Here is a 19,816-nt window from a genome sequence, read left to right on the forward strand (position 1 = left end):
ATTTACGCTAACAAAGTAGTTTCGCGTAGTCCTCTTTTTTAGTAGTGATCGTGGTGCATATAATTACGTTCTGTTTTCTTGAGGCCGAAAACAGTCAGCAAATCATAACTTGTTATAACTTGTTTCCTTAGCTTCGCAGCCCGATCCAGCCGACATCAGGGTCATCATTGTCACCCATTCCATTTTCATTCATATCATTTTCATACAATTTCGCTTGTTCGCGGGTTTTCAATCGATCTACTAACTTGCGAGCCCCTACAAGCCTGGAAAGGCCTGACGAAGCGAGCCGCAGTTCGAACAGCTTTGTCCTCAGTAATAGGCAGCGGGCACCTTAGCTATGTAAATGCTACGCACCACTGTTGGAAAGATCTTTATCCTTTCTAGCCCACCGGTCAGTCTGGAACAATCAGCCATCGCCATTTTGGGACAACGCCGACAGCAGCCTAGGGCGACAGAAGAGGGCTGAAAAGCTCACTCTTTGCTATGCATTACTGCTTTACCTCGTACTCTACCAACCACTTGTTCAGATACCAAATGACCTTTTTGCTGTACGTTCGTACGATATGTCCTGTGGCCTTACGAACTGCTTTCATGCAAGGCATCAATAATAAATAGCTGCGGTCTTGTGTATTCGCATTGACAGTTATTCTGAGTAGCAAATCGCACGACATAACGTTTCAAGGTGATCGTGTCCTAGCATTCACCGAATTTCAAGGCCGTTCGAGAAGCTCAAATACTGTTAATTTGCCTTAGAAGCCAGAAAAGTCAATGATGAGATGTCGACAAAATCAAGATTCCGGCAACTGCACTTACCGGACAGGCATAACAAGTTACACTTACACCTTTTTTTTACGAGTAACTTCTGTCGAACCCATTTAATATTACTCGAAAAGCAAAAATTACTAAAGCAGAAAAATGTTGCATTTAATCAAGATGCATTGACCGCATGGCCATTTTCCGTGTTCTTTGAAACGGAAAATAGCGTTTAATATCGCGCTTATATTGAATTCAAATACGTGGATAGAAATTGATTCTCCTTTGCATGTATTTTGCATGTATTTGCACGTTGTAAGTGTCGTTGGTATTCACACACATAACGTACTGGAGTCAATTGCTTAACAGACGTATAATCGTACGTACTACTATATCCTGACGGGCTACTGCAAACATTCTATACCGTCCCCGCGTAACGGCGACAAGCACTGCCCATATGTCTTTATAGTACAGTACATCTAAATAAAAAGAAAGAGAAGCATAGGAACTTTCGATTCGGCGGGCTTCTCTAAAGCAGATTTAGATGAAACGTTTTTTCCATTTGGTTATATTCAACTTCTCTTTAAAGTAGAGTATTAGGAGCGTTTTAGAAGCGCTGCCTGCTCGGCGACTAGATGCCACACCATCTCGGGCATGTCTAGAAGATTTCCCCACGAGCTTTCATTGCCTGCCGAGTGATTACATCGTAACTTTGCTCTAGAGGCACAGGGCAAACATTCACCAATTGTGGGGTTTTTCGTTACGTCACGTTGAGTTGAAGGATAGGTAAGTGGTGGGAGAAGCGGGCACCTGGCGAAAGCTGGGTTCTGCTTTTTCCTTTGTCTCCTACGCATGAGGTTATGTCTCCCAGACATTGTACGCGTAGGTCCGCACATGGACGTGTGGATATATAATTTCAGCTTTCTTTGTTCTGTTCGGATAGTGATTTTGTTTTCGAGCGCCACTACAACCAGCAGACGCAAACGCGGCAATAGCAACAATAGAAGAGGGACAGGCCAAAGATTTAGGCACTTACTTCAACAGCACTTTTGTGCGTGCAATTTATTGTATACAATATTCACGTTTTCAATGGTTGGCGATCGATAAGAACATCGTGTGCAGATGTAGGTACGTTTTGCTAGCAACAGGCATATGTAGCCATGTTGATATAAATCTTGCGTTACGCGAAGGGTAGGTGCTTTGCTGTTACACCGGTACATGTGGTTTGATATTCCAACGAAGCCAATAATGTGTTCTTCTGAAGCCACTTATATTATAGCCAGATATGAAAGGGATTGCACGACTCGGAAGCGCAATACTGTGTATTGTGGAAAAAATACGTAAACGAAGATGAGCTTATGTTACACATAAATGTCACGTATCGTATCCATTTTCCAAATAGAACCTATACGTATTTTCATCGTCGCCGAAACAAATCTGAGTGCAGGGATACGGTGTCATATATAGGTAGGGAAAAGCGTCATATATATCCGGATTTTTTCTTATCGAACCGTATCTACTCAAGAACGACGTTCATACCTTGAATATGAATGGACGCCAGGGATGACATTTATGTAATATATATCCTCGCGTTTCAATTCCGAATCCACACCGTCCATTAGTTTCAACATATTCTCTTTAATCCATAAATAACTTCATAACAGTAACCGTACGCTAAGCGATACTTGTATGTGTAAACTCGTGAAAATGCCGCGTGAATTTAAGCTTTGGATTACTAATAGGCCGAGATTTCCAAGCGAAAGCCTCAAACAGCCAAAAGGTCTAAAAAGTGTAGAGAGACGCAACATGTCCCAGAGTGACTATCTGTCGAAACTTGTTTTAACAACCCAATTGTAAATTAATTGTTTGGCGTTAAGTTCTAATTTCATATGTGTCGGGCACGGCATTTTGAGTCATTTTCGAGTCTCTTAAATCTAAACTCTATTGAAGATCTTCAGGTTTGTCCCATGGAAATCTTCCTCGTAATTTTGACAAGCTGCCTCAAAACTAGAAATAACGTAAACTGCTGATTTCGATAAAGAAAAGAGCTTTTACATGTTAGAGAGTGGTGGCCCTGCGTCAAAACATTGCGTGATGGCTGATCTTCGCTGAAATTGCCAAAATGAGTTTGCCGCGTTATTCTATGAAGAACTCCCTTTCTCCTATTGCCATACATAGCTGCAGATCGATGGATGGACTGCTATAACCACACTGACCACGCAGGTTTGTCCGAATTTAGATGCGTCACCCTACACATATCGACATGTGTATGTAATTATTTCTACATGTTTCAAATGATGCACACCGCGGCTAATTCGAAAACTGGAAAGGTACTTGTGTACATTAGAACGTCATTTGTTAAAAACATTGACACTACGCTATTTGACTGCTTAAGCAGAACAACTCTGGAACCTGAGCAGCACCCATTCAAACGGTACTGGGCACAATTAAAGCGAATATTTTCTATATTTTAATACAATATTACGGAACTGAATGTGTGGTACTTTGATCGATGACTTTCTGCGATTTTTCCGGTAATACCATGATCCCATAACTGTAGAACCTCTATAGCTTCCGGACAAAAAATTGCAACAAGTGATTTTCATATCCCTCCATTGGAACTAAACGTTACCGCTATTCAGGAAATCCTCCAGAGATCGAAACAGGTGGCGAAAGATCGGCGTATGCATTAAAGTTTCCCATCCAAGATTTTTCGAGGGCCGGACGTTGTCGCAGTGGGATAGGAAAGCTATTTTTTTGTGGACCAGTTCCGGTCATTTCATGGTTTATTGTAATCTTCTTAGCTGTCCGGGATTAATCGTCCTGCTAGACAACAGTAACTCATAGTGCACGACTTTATTCTCGTCGAACCAAACACATAGCGTCAAGTTGTTTCGCGTTAGTCTGAGCTTAACGGCTGCACAGCTTCACTGATGGAAATACGACTGAATTTATAATGGATGCTTAGCTTTTTGGCGATATCATGGGCACTTACATGTCGGTCTTGCTCGACCGTCGCAGTAATTTCATCAACTTCCCCGATACTGGTCGACCAGCACAAGGAACTTTGAAAAAGCCACTGGGGAACTGGGAACCCGATGTTGCATGCCGCAGTGAATGTAGGTGGGGGGCCAGCTTCATAAAGGGGCCCGTGCGAAGAGAGGCAACTGTTTTGCCTTAGGGAGCGAAATGTTGATTATATCATTGATACATCTTGTTCAGCTCAATCGTTGTGGACTCTTATAAAAATTAAAACTGATACAAAATGCACTGTGTTTCTTCGAATAATGTTAACCCAATCGAAACGGCAACGAATATCGTTCCGTAAACACTTTGCATTTAAATTCAATTTTGAAAAAAGTTGAGAGTAGAAATCTCAGAAAGAAGGGATCATGTTCGTGTATATACAGATACATATGTAATCGATGGTACGTTTTCTATTTCTGTGGACGCTCCTACGTACGCAACGTACACGTTCTTGCGTATTTGTTTCTCTTCCCAACTGGCGAATTCTGAAAATTCAAAACATATTTATTAATAGCTAGAAGAATGACTGAGCCAGTGATTAGTCTTGCTTAGGCTTCCGACAAAAGGAACATCAAAAGGAAAGACGAATGAAGTTGTTGCTATTCATCGAACTACTTATAGGTAGTTATACTGGTTTACCAGGTCTAGCCATTAAATTCTTATTACGCCGTTTATTTAGCTTCACAAAAGCATGTCGTGAATTTTATGCTGGTATTATATATATAAATATCTTTTACAAAGGTAAAAATAAAATTTAGGTTCAGTTAGCTGCAAGGTAGTACAAGTCCATTTCCGTTACACCAGCTCTGTGGAGAGGTATATAACAACCATGCGCATATTCTATTTAATCAAAAACCTAACAGGACGAAAACATGGTCCGATTTCGCAAACATCGCTCAAGGATGTATAACAGCCGTGTGTACTCGCATTTTCCAAGGCTGAAGACAATAGTTCTACCCACCGCCGTTTTCATTTCACAGTTTATATGCTGTTGATAGTGTTGATTCATAGACATTTTGTTCTTTTTTGGCGTGTACCTTGTATGCGAGCGTGGCTCCAAAGCACCTGTTCCCAGCTCTTTTTGCCCGTTAACGATTGGATAACTCTCGAATCTAAGAACAAACTGCATGATAGACTCATTATTTCAAGCAGTGTCATAAAATGGACTTCGTTTGGTACTTCGATATTTTCGCATCTAATTTCAAACCGATATCTAACATGTACGACAACCAATGGGCATCGTCACGCTGCGCTACCAACGAGCAGATTTACTGATTTAATGATGAAGTTTTGACAGGGACTGACTACGATGGATTTTAGTCAAATTTTTGCCTTATAGTACACGTTCTCGTCTTATCTTATGGCCTCTGTATGGCCTGCTTAAGTTGCTGCGACAAGATATTGATTTTAGGCGAAATTCATTAAGGTCTCCTTGTAATCGCCGCTGTCAGTGTCTACGTTATGTATTTATTCGGTCATCCTATCAGTGAGACGGGAATCAGCTGCCTGCAATCCGAATCACTGGTTACAAAGTTCGATGCTTGGTCAAGTGATCTGAGCGACGCTCACAACGAGCGTACTGACATTTTTAATAATACGACAATGAAAAAAATAAAAAATACGTGACACGAGCGTTCAATCACGATTAACCTCATCTGTAATTATCAAAACATATGCATGATTATGACCAGCATGGCAGACACTTGAGGGCTCCACCCAACTGGAGAGAGGTACTCGTAGAGGTTCCCATGCTTACGGGAATGCTCAGGTTTTAGAACTTTTATAAGACCGTACGATAGCCATAAGTGCACGTATAGCGTATAAATAGCTCCCTGAATCTAAGGTGTATAAGCTGTACAACGAAATCGATCTTGTCAAGCATTTTTAAAGAACGACGCCATCCAAACAGATGGTCGCCTAGTGATTTGCCGGCAAGGGAATCAATGCCACCGTGGTGTTCTTGCTAGATTCAGCCTCCCTTATCCTCCATCCCCCTACCGACAAACACATCTGCTTAGCTAAAAATAATCTTGATCATTTTGGCTTGGGATTCTGGATATCTTCAAGACCTGTTGGCAATGGCCGATGATACGTTGTACGTACATACAGAATGAGCGCGTACGGGCCAGCTGGACCATTTTGCCAGCGAATCAACTTCATTAGATTTGTGGATTCGTTGATGTTGCCAAGTAATTTAACATCTTGGCATGTGCGATCGCAAAGCTTGAGATTATTTTTAGACACCAAGTTATCCTTATAGTACCTTATAATAGTAACCTTATAGTGCTTAACACAAATCTCCTTTAGTATGGTTCAATATTTATATTAAGTTGAAAGATTGTTCTGGGAACACGCAAAATATGTATTGTATAACTTGTTGGTCATTGATGATAATCGGATACGCCGTCCTCGATAGTCATCGTTGCAGAGCAATAGGACAAGATTGCGCTTGGACTGTGCCTAGTCTCTCTTCTTAACGTACGGTAATATACGTGGCGCTATGCAAATCTACTCGTCTACTTGTACAAATAGTATTTTATATAATTGCAAACAGGCACCTGGAACCGCGCGTGATATCCATGGGATAAAATGCTGACCATCAGTAAAACGATGGTATATCCTATTAGTGAACGTCTACTGTGGTGTTTTATAGAGGTATTTTGCATTTTTTATAAAGCTGCAGTGAACAAAGTACGGCGCCTATTTGGCGTTTATTTGTATCTGCTACTCATCTAGATGGCGCTTGAACTGAGAACTTTACTTTAAACTTTGAGCAATTCTTTTCGTGTAAATTGATTTGCAATAAAATCTCTTTAATTTGTAATAGAAGACGTTTGTACGACGAAAGCCAACGGATGGTCGTGTTTCTAGGTCGGTTTGCTTATGATTCACACTTGCTCATCTTAGCTATTGCCAATAAGCTATACTGAGTCAACATACGTTGACGTGACGGCTATTACAGGGCTAGAGTTCGCAGTCGCCGATATGATCAGTTGCCTCTACCCAGAGAAAAGCAATCACCAACCAATATATGCAGACCAGCCTCTATCTAGTTATAGAAAAAAAACGTCACATTGAAGCCAGGCTTACACACGGGCTTCCGGTAAGGATATGGTGGTTCACTCTTCATACTTGAAGGCAAATAGTTGAAACAACTGATGGTACATGTTCGCTATATTGAAGTACGCCGAAAACTGTATAGTTCTTGTTCAACGCTTTTTCTAAACATCTAAAGGAGAAACATGTCCAACAACGGCTATACGCACTAGTCTCGGCCATCCTCAGTTGCATACTAATGCACTTCAGTCATAATCATAATAATTATATTAAGTTCTACAATATGGTACGTTATCGGCCCAATGTTCAAAAGTGGTAAAACTATGCACGACGTTCGAGTCTACTGATGAGTTCTATTTTCAGGGGTGGAATAACATTCCGAAACATCAATGTATATGGACGAGGAATTTCATACGATACCAAATAACCTGGCTTCCGTCTTCGCAGGTTCCTTCTCCCGAGAGGATTTCCTGTAACAGCTTTGGCAAATTGTGGCTGGGAAACTGACTCACTGACTAGGCATACGTTCGTTGATGAAACTATTTTCGACCCCCTCGTCACCCCCGTTCCGTGTCAGCTCAGCTTAAGATTCAGCTGTATTGGCAAGCTCTCCGCAGTAACGCACTTCCAATCAGTATTTCTCCAGCTATGCTAAGAACCACCCATCGAAGTTCTGTGTGAGTTTGTATGTATTTATACCCCTGTCTTCGAGTCAGGGTTGTTGGCATATACATATAAAAGGGTTTCAATTAGGACAAGGATACTATGAGTATTTGTCATCTAAGAGCAACAATATTGCTGAGAAGGAGCTTAACGTAAAATGCACTTGTGTATTTCTAACACGCGCCTCAGTAATAAAGTTACTAATATAACCATTAACTTTGTGTTACTAAGTTGACATATGTGCATTCCCCTATCCAATAAGTATTTGTCACAAAAATGACGTGAAGTTTAAGCACATACAAGGTGGTATTTATAGCCAATGCATATTTTTGCTCCAAAATGTTCTTATTTCTATGTATGCCCATGTTAAGCAAGTACAAAATACCAGAACGAGCATTACATTTGCTAGTAGACATTTGAACTTGCATGCTACAGTGTAAGACCTGCTCAAATGATCACTGCACTTTACGGCACTTTCGAGTAACTTCTTACTTCAATGCGCTAGATTGCAGCCTGCAAAAAGCTGCGGAGTCCATATGGGTTAAAGCTGAAATAAATAGATCCATCAGTATGGTTACTTTTCGCTCGTCCATTGTGCGGTCGGTTGCTCCATCTTGTGGAGACTTTGAAGTACAAACCTACTCGAATGTTCTAGTTTTTTTTTTATCGTTGGCAGCGACTTCAGATTGATTGACGTCCGAAATAAAAATACGTTCGTTGCCGAAAAGGAATACTAGTTAAAAGTTTAGAATAGCTAGTACAAAGTTTTATTTCTAGCTTACTATAGTATAATATAGTAAATAGATAGATAAGCGGGTCAAAACAAGTTATTTGTGATGGTAATAATGATTCTGAAGTCTGAACGCCCTGTCATAGGTATTGGCCTGCAGGCACCGATGGCGTGTGTTTATGCACGTATCTGAATAGGTACCAGTAGATGTGCGTCACAGCGTCTTTTGTCCTCACGTGATCGATATAATGAGTCGACTGTTGTTTTAGCCAATAAATCAAAGAATATCTGCAACCAATCTTTGTTGCTTCAAGCAATAGTTCATCATACACGGGCTCATTTTATGATTTCACAGTAAAATACCTTAAGTACTTTGGCATCTTCCTCAGCTCAACTTACGCTGACAAAATTAGGACAAAAGTTTATTGTATTTAGGTGAAGCCCTTCTACAAAAGCACATTGTGGCAAGATTTTTTTTATTCGCCATAGTGTCCTGCTCATATGAAGTAAAGATATGCTGGTCACGTTTCTAAGCCCCAAAAAGTGTTACGTGACACTGGATCACTTAGTCACGCAATGTTATCGAGCGTTTTGATACGAGCAGTCGCCCATCGTTTGTTTTTACACCCGAAATTGTAACAGCAGTACATTTAAATATGATGAACATAGATGATCGAGTTAGTGATATACGCCACCGCCATAAATCTACTGTAGATAACACTGAACGGAGTCATCTTGATTAAATCTAGTTGATTATCTTTCCCATATTCGCAGGGGCGTCTACCTAGGACGGGTATCGTTGTCAATGGTAATAACATTATACGTATACGTATAGCCATTCATATTCCAACTAGAGTTCTTGTAAAGCTGTTTACCTAAGGCGGTTACGTGCGGCGTTTATTGCGGCTGTGCTATCATTTTTGAATCAGAACGGAGGCTATGAACGGCAGTACGCCAATGTTAGATCGAATCGGTTGTCCTTAATTTGTATTTAGGCCGTGTGACCAAATCGCGTGCGTCTCTATATCTAAACCTATCTGCACAACTGCGCGCTTTGTTGTATACCTTAGATACGATAGTCGATTTTTACGAATGACACGTAAAAAAGTAAAAAAAAAAAAAAAAAGTCTAAGAGCAGATTGTCATAATAGGGATACAATTTGTTACATCTGGTAGGCATACACTTTCTAGTGGACATACCCATTACGTTGTAGAGTATAAGCTAGAATACCAAAGCATAATTCTGCTTCAGTGCAATGCCAGTTTCCCGAAAATAACAAAAACAATGGAGCATCTAGGAACCTACCTGGGCATGTACCAATATCGTTCCTGCCTGTGAATTTGCACAGGGCGTGTGGCTGTAGGCGACAGGTGGCGAGGTCGTCTGTAGCTGCCAAAATCCCATTCAGTGAATGCAACGAAAGGTAACTAATTCAATTCAATACAATACAGCATACGTATACACTGGCATCGGGAACAGACGCGGTTCAGAGTCATTAGTTTGCATCGGAAAAAGTAGTCAGCCGGTTTCTGTGATTCGCATTTAAATTATGGAAGTATCCCTCCATCCGCATTTCTTTCGTTTCGACGGTGACGTCGATATATGTAGTTCAGAGGCTAGGTTCGTAATCGTTAATTGTTATTGTCGTCGTCTTTGCTAGCTTCTAATCGTTGTCGCCCGGAAGCTGTCCCGCCTACCAGGAACCTGCTAAGCTTCTGCAGACTGTATCATCTCCTTTCACGGTCGTCAATGCTGTAGGAATGTAACTTGTCAGAGCTGGGTTAACTCATAGCGTAACACACCGTTTTCTATAGGTCGCAACTTATTTCCCGGCAATATGGACATGGGCCAGGGGCAAGCGAAATAAGACACGCGCGAAGATGTAGAATGTCGCAAAGCGGCAGATTCGCCGAACAGATTCTTGCGGAGTGCTTGGAGCCACCTTCGGCCACACAGAACCTGTTACTCTTTGGACGGCGATACATTCAACTGCTGGCGTTCAAACAGTTCGAGCTACATTCGGCGTCAATCGTTAACGTAGCAGTAAGGAGGCACAGCCAACTCTAGTCACCACTGCTGCTGCTTCTTTTGGCAACAACGGCAACACAAAAGGCGACAAGACTGGTAACAGCCGCTTACGATTTCAGATCATCATACGCTGAATACATACAATCTACATATGTATCGTATATTTTGTCCTCTTCTTTCTTTTTTGGTTGCACCCACGATTTGGCGAATCGAGTAGCCCCTTCGTCTTTTCTCCTAGAAATACACATATGAACCTTCGTACGTCCCATTGCAGAGATTAGTTCAATACGATGTACCAGAAAATTTGTCAATCCTGCCACTGAATTCGCATCGTAGTGAATGCAATTTACATTGTGGATAAAGGAAACCGAGTTTCGGCCTTCTCTTTTCGGCTTCTTTTGTTGTTTAAAGCAGTCGGTGCTTTAAACTTTTTTCTTTTATTTATGGGGGTTTGAGAAATACTGTTTATGTACGATCAGCACCACCAGGGCATAGTGCTTGTTTTATGTGGGTTGAGTGTGAGGCTCATCCCCCTCGCTTGACTTATTCCCGTTGGGACCCGTGCGTCACCCGAATCCGACAAAGCATAGTCTGCAATGTGGCTTAGCCGTAACTTTACGAACCATTCGTTTGTGTTCAAAATCTTCTTTGTCAGAGTTTCAACCGCCCTAAAGTTTCAACCGAAAAATTACGAAGGTTGTGAACCTTCTCATAGCGTCCCCTAGAAACAATTTCATTTTTCTGTCATGTGCTTTCCTATAGTGTGGATGAGCGTCGTACACGCCGCTAGAGTGTGGCTTACCATATCTTATAGGTCCGCAATGTAAAGAGTACAGATTCGGATATGGTCTTACTAATTTTTTGAAGATAGTTCAGAAACACTTCGTGAACCGCGAAGATCTGTACGAGGTAGTAACTGAACTCTTCACCGGGACATGCAATTCAGGCATGTATATTAGGGATGATGTTTTATACCGACGCTTCTTGAGTCAAGTTAGGCACTGCCTTCCAGTCTTTTTGCCACTATGTCAAGACTTTGTTTCCACATCGTCCGTCGAATCATGCTTTTCATTCCTCCCTAAAGCTACAGGGAAGGGTGTTTACCAGAAGCAAGATCTTTTTTTACTAACCGTTCGGGAAGCTTGGATAATCCTAAGCGCAAGGATTCGCCAGGTATTTAGAAGTGGCTTCTTGACTGTGATCTTCCTGGGTTTGCGTAATATCCAGGCAAACGCCCTGAAAAGCGCAATCAACTCCGCTACTAGGCTGAAAGGTCATTCTCTCTTTCTTTTGAGTCACGAATGTTAAACAATATTCTGGCAATTTCCATGGAGGCTCCAGTCGCGTTTGCGACGGCTGCTTGATGTGATGCATTTCTTTCATTGCGCGATCCAATTCACGCCCATGTATCTCACTGTTTTTGCCAAGTTTATTCTCTTCTCGCTCAAAGCCAGTGTGAGAGGATGGATTTTTTTTTACCGACAAGCAGTATAGCCTCTGACATCGTAGAAGACAAAGATAGCGCGTGTTTCTTCATCCATATTCGGATCTCCCTCAGTGTACGGTTTGCTTTTCTTCGGAGTACCTCTGATATCAGGGCTTGAACTAGGACAACGAGGTCATTTGCATAAACAATAATTTGCACTTTTAGAAGATTGCTTTATCTCAACACTTTGTAATATGCCAGGACCCACAAAAGAGGGCTCAGAATAGACCCTTGCGAAATTCCTGCTGTAATACAAAAGATAGTTTCATTATTGACTACTGATCTGTCCTACTGGTGGTTCAAGATCAGAAGAACGAGGTACTGGGGGCTCATTTAAAGCATTTATTTAAAGCATTTTTAACATCTAGGAGCATCGTGAGAAGGAGAGGTTTTGCTTTAATCGAGCTTTCTTGAACTTTGTCAGACCTCCTGAGGGCTCTATCAATTATTGTCAGCATCGATATGTGCCTCCGAAAAGTATACTGACTCTCAGAGAGCAGATTCTCTTCTTCGGCAAAGTTCCTGAGCCTTTGCTCTGTGATGGCCTAGATGCCTCCCGCCGGCGGACCCAACAGGCATATAGGTCTGTGGGAACTCTCATGTTTACGGTAAGCATAACCTCGCGTTTTTTTCCATTCTAGTAGAAAGCGGTCTGAGCTGAGAACTTACATGGCAACTACAGCGACCGTATTAATACAAAAAGAGGCTTTGTATCGACGGCAGGGAATCCGACCGCACTTGGCGGCTTACTCGTTTTGATACGTACTCCTGCTGATACTAAAGGATCTATTATATTAGAATTAGTGAGACAAAGTATTCTGTTTTTCAAAACAAACAGAAACGGTAGATAACGCACGTTACTACGCGGCCATAAAGCGGGACAACATAGCTTGTCATCATTACTACAATTAACGGATACTCCAGATTCGCTTTGGGCGAGGTGAATTAATTCAAGTTTAAAATCTAGCACCTAACTACTATGTTATACAACCGTAGAGAAAAAGTGCCAGGTAGCGAATACAGAGGAGGCGGAAAAACAGGTTAATTTTAACCCAGCATTTCCCTCTAGGACGGCATGTTGTGATCTTAATTGAAATGTACTTCGTGTGTTCACGCAAACGGAATGAATTGGAAGACATATTAATTTTTACCTAGATATACAGTGTTCTTATTAAGAACGAGGTAGCGCTTCGAAATGCTTTACTAAACTTTATACATGCACTTTCTGTGCTACAAATAACAATGCTATAAACCCATATTTTAAATGTTCATCTACGATATTTCTTAGCTTTACGTTGTTGGTTCAAGTAAGCTTGTATGACCATGCACTGAGCGACAGTGAGCCGTATGGAAGCCTGCTTTGCGTACTTGATTATCTGCACTTTCGACGATAAGATCTCACCTCTTTAAGATATTCCATCGCCAGATAAGTCTTCAATTGACGACTTATCTGGCGATGGAATTTTATCTCCATGTTGTTTTAAGATCTTTGCGATGGTAGATGCGTGCTTTGACCCTCCGACGAGTGCTCGAAAATCTTTCTCATTCAATTACTAGAAGTGCTGTTTAACCATGTTTGTTCGTACGCTGCTATATGTATATAGTATACCAAACCTTAACTAATCGTTTTAAGACAACTGGGTGGGATCTGTCTCGTTGGTCCGTAGAGACGATACACTCACCAAGCTGATTTGTATGACGTTGACTGGTCGACCGTGCACATGTTAGTTGTGGGCATGCATAGCTAACTGCCAAACTGTCATGCATGTACGGGGAATTACCTGACAAAGGGAAAAATGCAGCTCTGCAACTTTGGATTTACGTCAGGAAAAGAAATGGTTTACGAGGTGACATGGAAATAAATTGAGCCGTTGGGTGACAGATGCTGGCTTAAGCAGCGGTATTGATCGTTATGGCTGTGGATGTGGCTCAAACCCTTCAAATTGGAGGGTACGCCATAGAGAAGAACACATCCGTTGCCTTTTTGGCGTAGTATTAGGAAGTATTCGTTTTACTGGCAAGACCGAGCGGGCTAGCCCATTAAATAGATAGCATGTACTGCTCTAATGCAATGCAGGTCTTTAATATGCGTTTAGTTAAAGCTTGCTTCCCTGCACGATAGAAGTTGTTTCATAAAATGGAAAACAACATCTGTAAAACTTTGACGTTGGGTGGATCAAACACTTGCTTAGCCTACATGCTGTCTTCATATAAAACCATCGTTTATAATTAGGTACATCTGCGACGACATATATAAATAATACCGGATGCTTGCCAACATTTTAGTTTTGCGGTGTAACCTTAACAAAGGAACATATATATATATGGACGAGAATCATCGTATTTCCTGACAAGTAACCCTAGTAACGTTCAACGCATTCAAATTAAGATAGCAGTGTAGTGACTTCCGACAAAACCAAGACCTGGACACGTACAGAGTGCCCTGGCCTGGATGAGTGATCGCTAATTCACTTATGTCCGGCCAATAATGAAAAAACAATCGATAAGCGATCCGTTTAGTACTGTGACAGAAAAGAAAGTGTCTAGTCTTTCTGGAAAAGCGACCATAAATAATAAAGAAAGGTAGATGGGCAAATAGAGGTATATAAGACAGAGGGGGCTTTACAAGGAGGCGTGATTAGCAAATTAGCAGTGTCTTGGGGCACAATGCGTAACTGGGAAGCGCCGGAGCAGTCTCAAACCCGGCTCAAAACCGGGACAAAGGCGGACATGCAGACGGTCGAAATGGAGGGCAATGCTGGCTGTTGTCAAGGGCAAACTGTAGTCGCAAAATAAGCAGAGGGCCGCAGTGCGCGGGTGCTTAGGAAATCAAACAGGCTAGCAAATCAATGAGTTGGCAGCCATAGTGGCATGCGCGCATGCACAGACAATAGTAACGAAGTACTTTTAGCTTCATCAGGTCAACCTTTATTAATATCCGAGCAGTGGCGATAATCAAGGCAAGTTAGGGACATAGGTTTGACCTGTCGAGACTCAATTTTAAGTGTGGGAACGTGCGTTAGGTTTCTTAAGACTAACGCCCCCTTGCCGGGCCCCTGAACCGCTTTCAGCCCTGCAGTAGTATTATACATAATGCTATAGCACAGTACTAACGATGTATTCGTCTGTATGCATGAGGAACGAATTGGAACACCTTCAGCTTAAGCCAATGAAAAATAAGAAGGGGCACTTTACGAAACAACTCGTGCACTCATTTGTGATCATTAACATATAGACCCCGGCTACTCTAGAAGGATTATCTCTTTTGTTTGAAACTCACAATTGATATTCTCCTTTTAGAATCTAGAACACATGCAAAAAAGGCATTTATGCTTGGATTATCTAGTACAGCTCTAGTACCGACGCATAAAGGCCTGGTCCTATGAGTAGCGACTACGCGAAGGTACGCTACCATTGTTCTGGGATTTTAGTCGAAAGCGAGAGGCTATTCTTTTTGTCACTCACTCCGTCGTTGGGAAGTAGAGCCGATTTGAGAAATGGCGAACGCACAATCACATCATAATTTTATATAAAAGTAAATGGTTTTCTTTAATGTTATCCAGGTTGATAGAGAGGATAGGGCTCGTTACTAACAAGCCTCAGAGTATTGTCGGTTTCATGGCTGGAGAACATGAAGTGCTGGACGAAAACCAAATATTAATAGATACCCAGTATTTTACCATTTTCCTTTGAAGGACAGTAACTTTTATAAAAGAATAGGATCAACTATCTGAGGTGTATGCGCGTGTTCGCCCTATCTTTTTTTACAGCTATTGCGATAAATGTCTCTGTTCAATCTCAAACAGCAGATTACAATTGAAGTTAATTGTTGTAACCAAATACAGTTGAAAATTGAATATACTTTTCTTTTTGTTTTTATCCCTTCACCCCTGCATGTTTTCACAAATATGGAAGCACCTGAATACTTGTTTTCGTGTCAGCGACAAAAAAGAGCCTCAATATGAATCACTAAGGATGAAAGAAAGGCAAGCCACATATATTTTTGTCGAAATGAGGGTGTCAGATCGCGTTGTCTTCCGCACAATAATCAGATGCTCGCATCCTGCATGATTTGCTTTTTTCTCATACTACTTCTGCCAGTTTTGGCTCTGTTCTCAAGCTCAGTTGAAGGCTGCCCCTTAGCGTGCCTCTGTGCGTCATGCGTAATAATTACTAGCTCAGAAATGCCTCGCTGTGAAAGTGACGCTAATAAATTTCCCATATGTATATCACATGTACACTTTTGCAGGTAGCTGTTACAATGGAGTAGTCCAAAGACGGTAAAGGGACTGTGTACACATGCTGTGCTTATGCGTCTCAATTTTCGTAGCATTTCACCGGCGGTTGTTGATTCTGTTGATGGCGCTGCCATTCTTTAGCCGTCGGGTCAAAGTTTATACGCTTTTTTTCTTATCTTTTTTAACTTTAGATCACTCGAACTTGTGTACGTCTATGCTCGACTGAGTTTCACCAGTGTAGGCTATTGAAGAACAATCAACAACAGTGTGCTTAAGGAAAAAAATATTCGTTTCATGTCTACCCTACGGTGAAAAAAGTTTTTCCATCATGGACCAGCCGCTATTTTCTGCTGACATCAAATACTGATGCGGTCGAGGAAGAAATGATGGTTGTTATGACGATGAATAGCAGTTCTCACAAGTTACGTGCAGCCCCGGGCTACAGGATCGTCGATATGTAAGAAGTTGGAGCGTGGTATAGCTGATATCCGAAAAAAGACTATGTACAAAAAGACACTTTACATATGCGTAATGAGGTTTTTATAGTAGTACCACTGCGGGTACAGCATAGGCAAAACGGAAAAGACTGAAGTGGTCAAATCACACGCAACACATGTACACTATATATATACCACTGGCTGTGATGACGTTAGTGAATAGAACAGTGGGTTTATGAAGTTCCATTTATATTATAAACTTGTTGTTCGCATGAAGATTGCCAGTTCTTAGATTACGAGTGACAATAACAAGTAAAATATATAGATAGCGAGAAAATATGGAAAGGTAAACATATAGAAAAACATTCTGGCACATAGTTATTCCTAAAATGTAATCTCACTTCTACGTTGCATGAAAATGATGGGATCCGGCGGTCTGGCAAGTCGATCAAGCTGAAAAAACAATAGGTGTTAAGGTCCTTGCGTTTAAGAATTTATGAGATGGGTCAGAGAATGAAATAAGGAAAGATCAGTATGAATTAAGGCGCAGTAATGTATGGAAAGAAATTTCCCTTTGGATTATTGCATAATACTAAAAAACAAAAAACAGGAAAAACGATGTGGAAAAATTTGTGGTAAGGCTTAGAGATAAACTAGCGGTCTTCACACACGAAAGAAGCAGAACACTTCGACTGCTAGGGCGTTCAATGACCCACAGCTTCGAAAACTCCCAATGAAAGTAACTTACGACAGTTGATACCGGCCCCAGATCTTATTGGTCAACTGTGAGGTAATACCGATGCGTTAGTCGACTGATGGACGTCGTCTGCGTACGTATGAATATATATATATATATATATAATTTAAAACGTTTTTAGCTTGTGTAGGGCATTGTTGCCTTATTAAAAAAGTGGTTGATTCTGTGACAACGGTCGCAAAACACTGCGGCTTGGGGGCAACTATAGGCGTTATATATAAACTCGTATCGATATGTAGTTACTGTACGGCGTACCTCTTAGTAAAAAAAACCAAAAGATATCTCTAATAGATTAATATAAGACAAATTCTTAAAACTAACATGATAAATATGATGCATCAATTGCGCCAAAAACTGAGTGAGGTAAATTTTTACGGATTGTCAATGATTGTAGTTAGTAATAAAAAAGGACGCCCATTACACTCATTTATCAAGAGAAAAATACCTGTGAGCGGACTCACGTATAGGCATGCATGCGTGCGGAATCATAATAGTCAATTCATAACATATTAAAAACATCAGCCAGCTAGATACGGGTGCTAACCTCGGAACGGATGGTACTCATCGATAGGCAAAAAGATGAGAAATAGCTAAAACAGAGAAGAATAAAACGAACCAACATCTTTTCTAGTGGAGCAGTAAGCATACCGTCGCCGCCCAGTGACTCAACATCGTGATAGAGACAGATATTTTTATATTATGATACCAATACTTTCGCGCTGTCTCTCTATCGAATAGGAACTGAGTGACGGCAAAAGTCAGTAAGCCCTCAGGCAGTAAGTCTTCGCATGGTTGGCTACGGGAAAGCCCCGCAGACTCCTCTACGCTAGCTGTTCTACCAGCAGCAAGCAGTAAGAATTGAGAGAGCAACTTGTCTAATATCATTGCTTTCAAGATCGGCTAGAAAATAGTTGCAAGGCAAAAATAGGAAAAAAAGGACGAACCAGTGGCCCCGACGATGGTTTTCGGCACTGTAAGTTCTTTTTACTTGCTGGTAACCTGGCTGCCCGGTAGTTAGGTGGTGCCCGTTCTTTCCTTGTCCATCATCAAAAGACACAATCCCTCGGTTTACTCGTCCCGAACTTTACCCCTCTTCACCCGCCACAATCGCTGCCCGCCGTTGATTCTTTGCAAACCTCGTTCTCCGCCTGGCTTGCTCGGCCTCGATTGCCCACCTCACATCCGCTTCGATTGTGCCCCCCCTTTCCGCCTTCTGATATCCTCGTCTTCTCCTCCCACTTCGTCAGTCTGCCCCTCCGACATCGTTTGGCCCACGGTTGTTCGAGAAGATACGAGAAAGCCACAAGCATCCGGCCGTTGTCTCTTCTCTAGTTTCTCTCTCGTATGACTAAGAAAACATCGACGGCAGCTTGCATCAGAGACTAGACGCATTGGTTTGTAAGTTGTGCGGAATCGCTGCTGTTGGTCCGCTTCTGTCAAAGCACCAGCGGGCCGGGACGGCTTGCTTCCAGCTGCTTCTGCTGCGTGTGTTGGTGGACTTCGGCCTAGTAGAGTACGCGGGAAGAATTAAATGATTAGTCGACGATGGTAAGACCTTCTCCGGGATTTGACTAGATGCTCGTCGGGCAAACAATCTGGATCTTGTCGACAGTCACTGGTAACATGTCCTTTGTCTAGACACCGCAGAAAGGAGACTCAGGACTCCGACGCCAATGTCACTGGACATCGCCGCCACTGCTGTTACCTGCTTGTCAAGGGCACTAGCTGTCTGATGCTGCGTCGTTCCACCGATGAGTGAACTTCGAAAGACAAGTTGACACTTCAACCCAAGCGCACGATGAGAGAGTGCTGTTTTGAGATGCGATGAGAAACATATGAACGTACGAGCTACTAGACTGGAACTGAACACGAACTATAGACCAATAGATACGTAAGCATTGCCGAAGGTCATTATAAGCAGTACAACTGTAAAATAGCAACATACGAGATTTGTTGCGATCAGGCAAGTGGAGAGCAAAAGCAGCTTCTTCTATTTGTTTTCTTTGCAGTGCGTACATAGTATAACGACAGTTAGTTTTCTGAATGTCATTTAGATGAATAATTGGATGCAGAACTTTGTCGCAGTAGTTTGACAAGAACTTTCAGCCGGTTCCGAAAACATAAATTACATATTCGTAAATTAAGTAAAGTGGCCTATTTTACACGCTATTTAATAGTTTCATGGGAGTTCTGACTCAACGTCTGTCAGCTAGAGTAAAAATGGTATCGCCTACGGACATATCACATCGACCTTTGTTAATATAGCGGATTGCGTCGCTGCTTCCTCATCGCATGTTGAATGCTTAAGGCATCGTGCCTTACTACTCTGTATTATATCGCTTTCAAAATTAATTAAACAAAAGGAAAGAAGATTAGGAGCTAGCCGGTCTTTCAGACACGTAAACAACGGTCCGAAGATGCAGACGAAGTGATACCCAGAGTACCTCAGATACCCAAGTGTATTCTGTCCATTGCGCAAAGCCTTTGAAAATTTAATAAGGAGCGAGGAAGCATCGCCGATATCGGAGGCATTTACTTGCCATTTACGTAATATGCGAAGTCCACATTATAGATGTTATTCTAAGATTTCTGAACCCGCATTTTTTATAGACACTCGAATTTTATTAGAAATATTATAC

The 19,816-nt window shown here is 41.7% G+C and overlaps 1 protein-coding gene across 7 annotated transcripts in view; it reads left to right on the forward strand.

Annotated features, from left to right (window-relative positions):
• LOC111246250 (uncharacterized) overlaps positions 1 to 19,816 on the forward strand; it is a 155,429-nt gene that overhangs the window by 13,025 nt on the left and 122,588 nt on the right. The window contains exon 5 of one of the 7 annotated variants that reach the window (XM_086985609.1): positions 7,285 to 7,514. The exons of the other annotated variants lie outside the window; for them this stretch is intronic. The gene's annotated coding sequence lies outside the window, so the exon portion shown is untranslated. The remainder of the gene's footprint in view (positions 1 to 7,284; positions 7,515 to 19,816) is intronic. 7 annotated transcript variants of the gene reach the window in all.

The sequence above is a fragment of the Varroa destructor genome, unplaced genomic scaffold, assembly GCF_002443255.2.
Source record: "Varroa destructor unplaced genomic scaffold, Vdes_3.0 BEIS01000003.1, whole genome shotgun sequence".
Classification (NCBI taxonomy): domain Eukaryota; kingdom Metazoa; phylum Arthropoda; class Arachnida; order Mesostigmata; family Varroidae; genus Varroa; species Varroa destructor.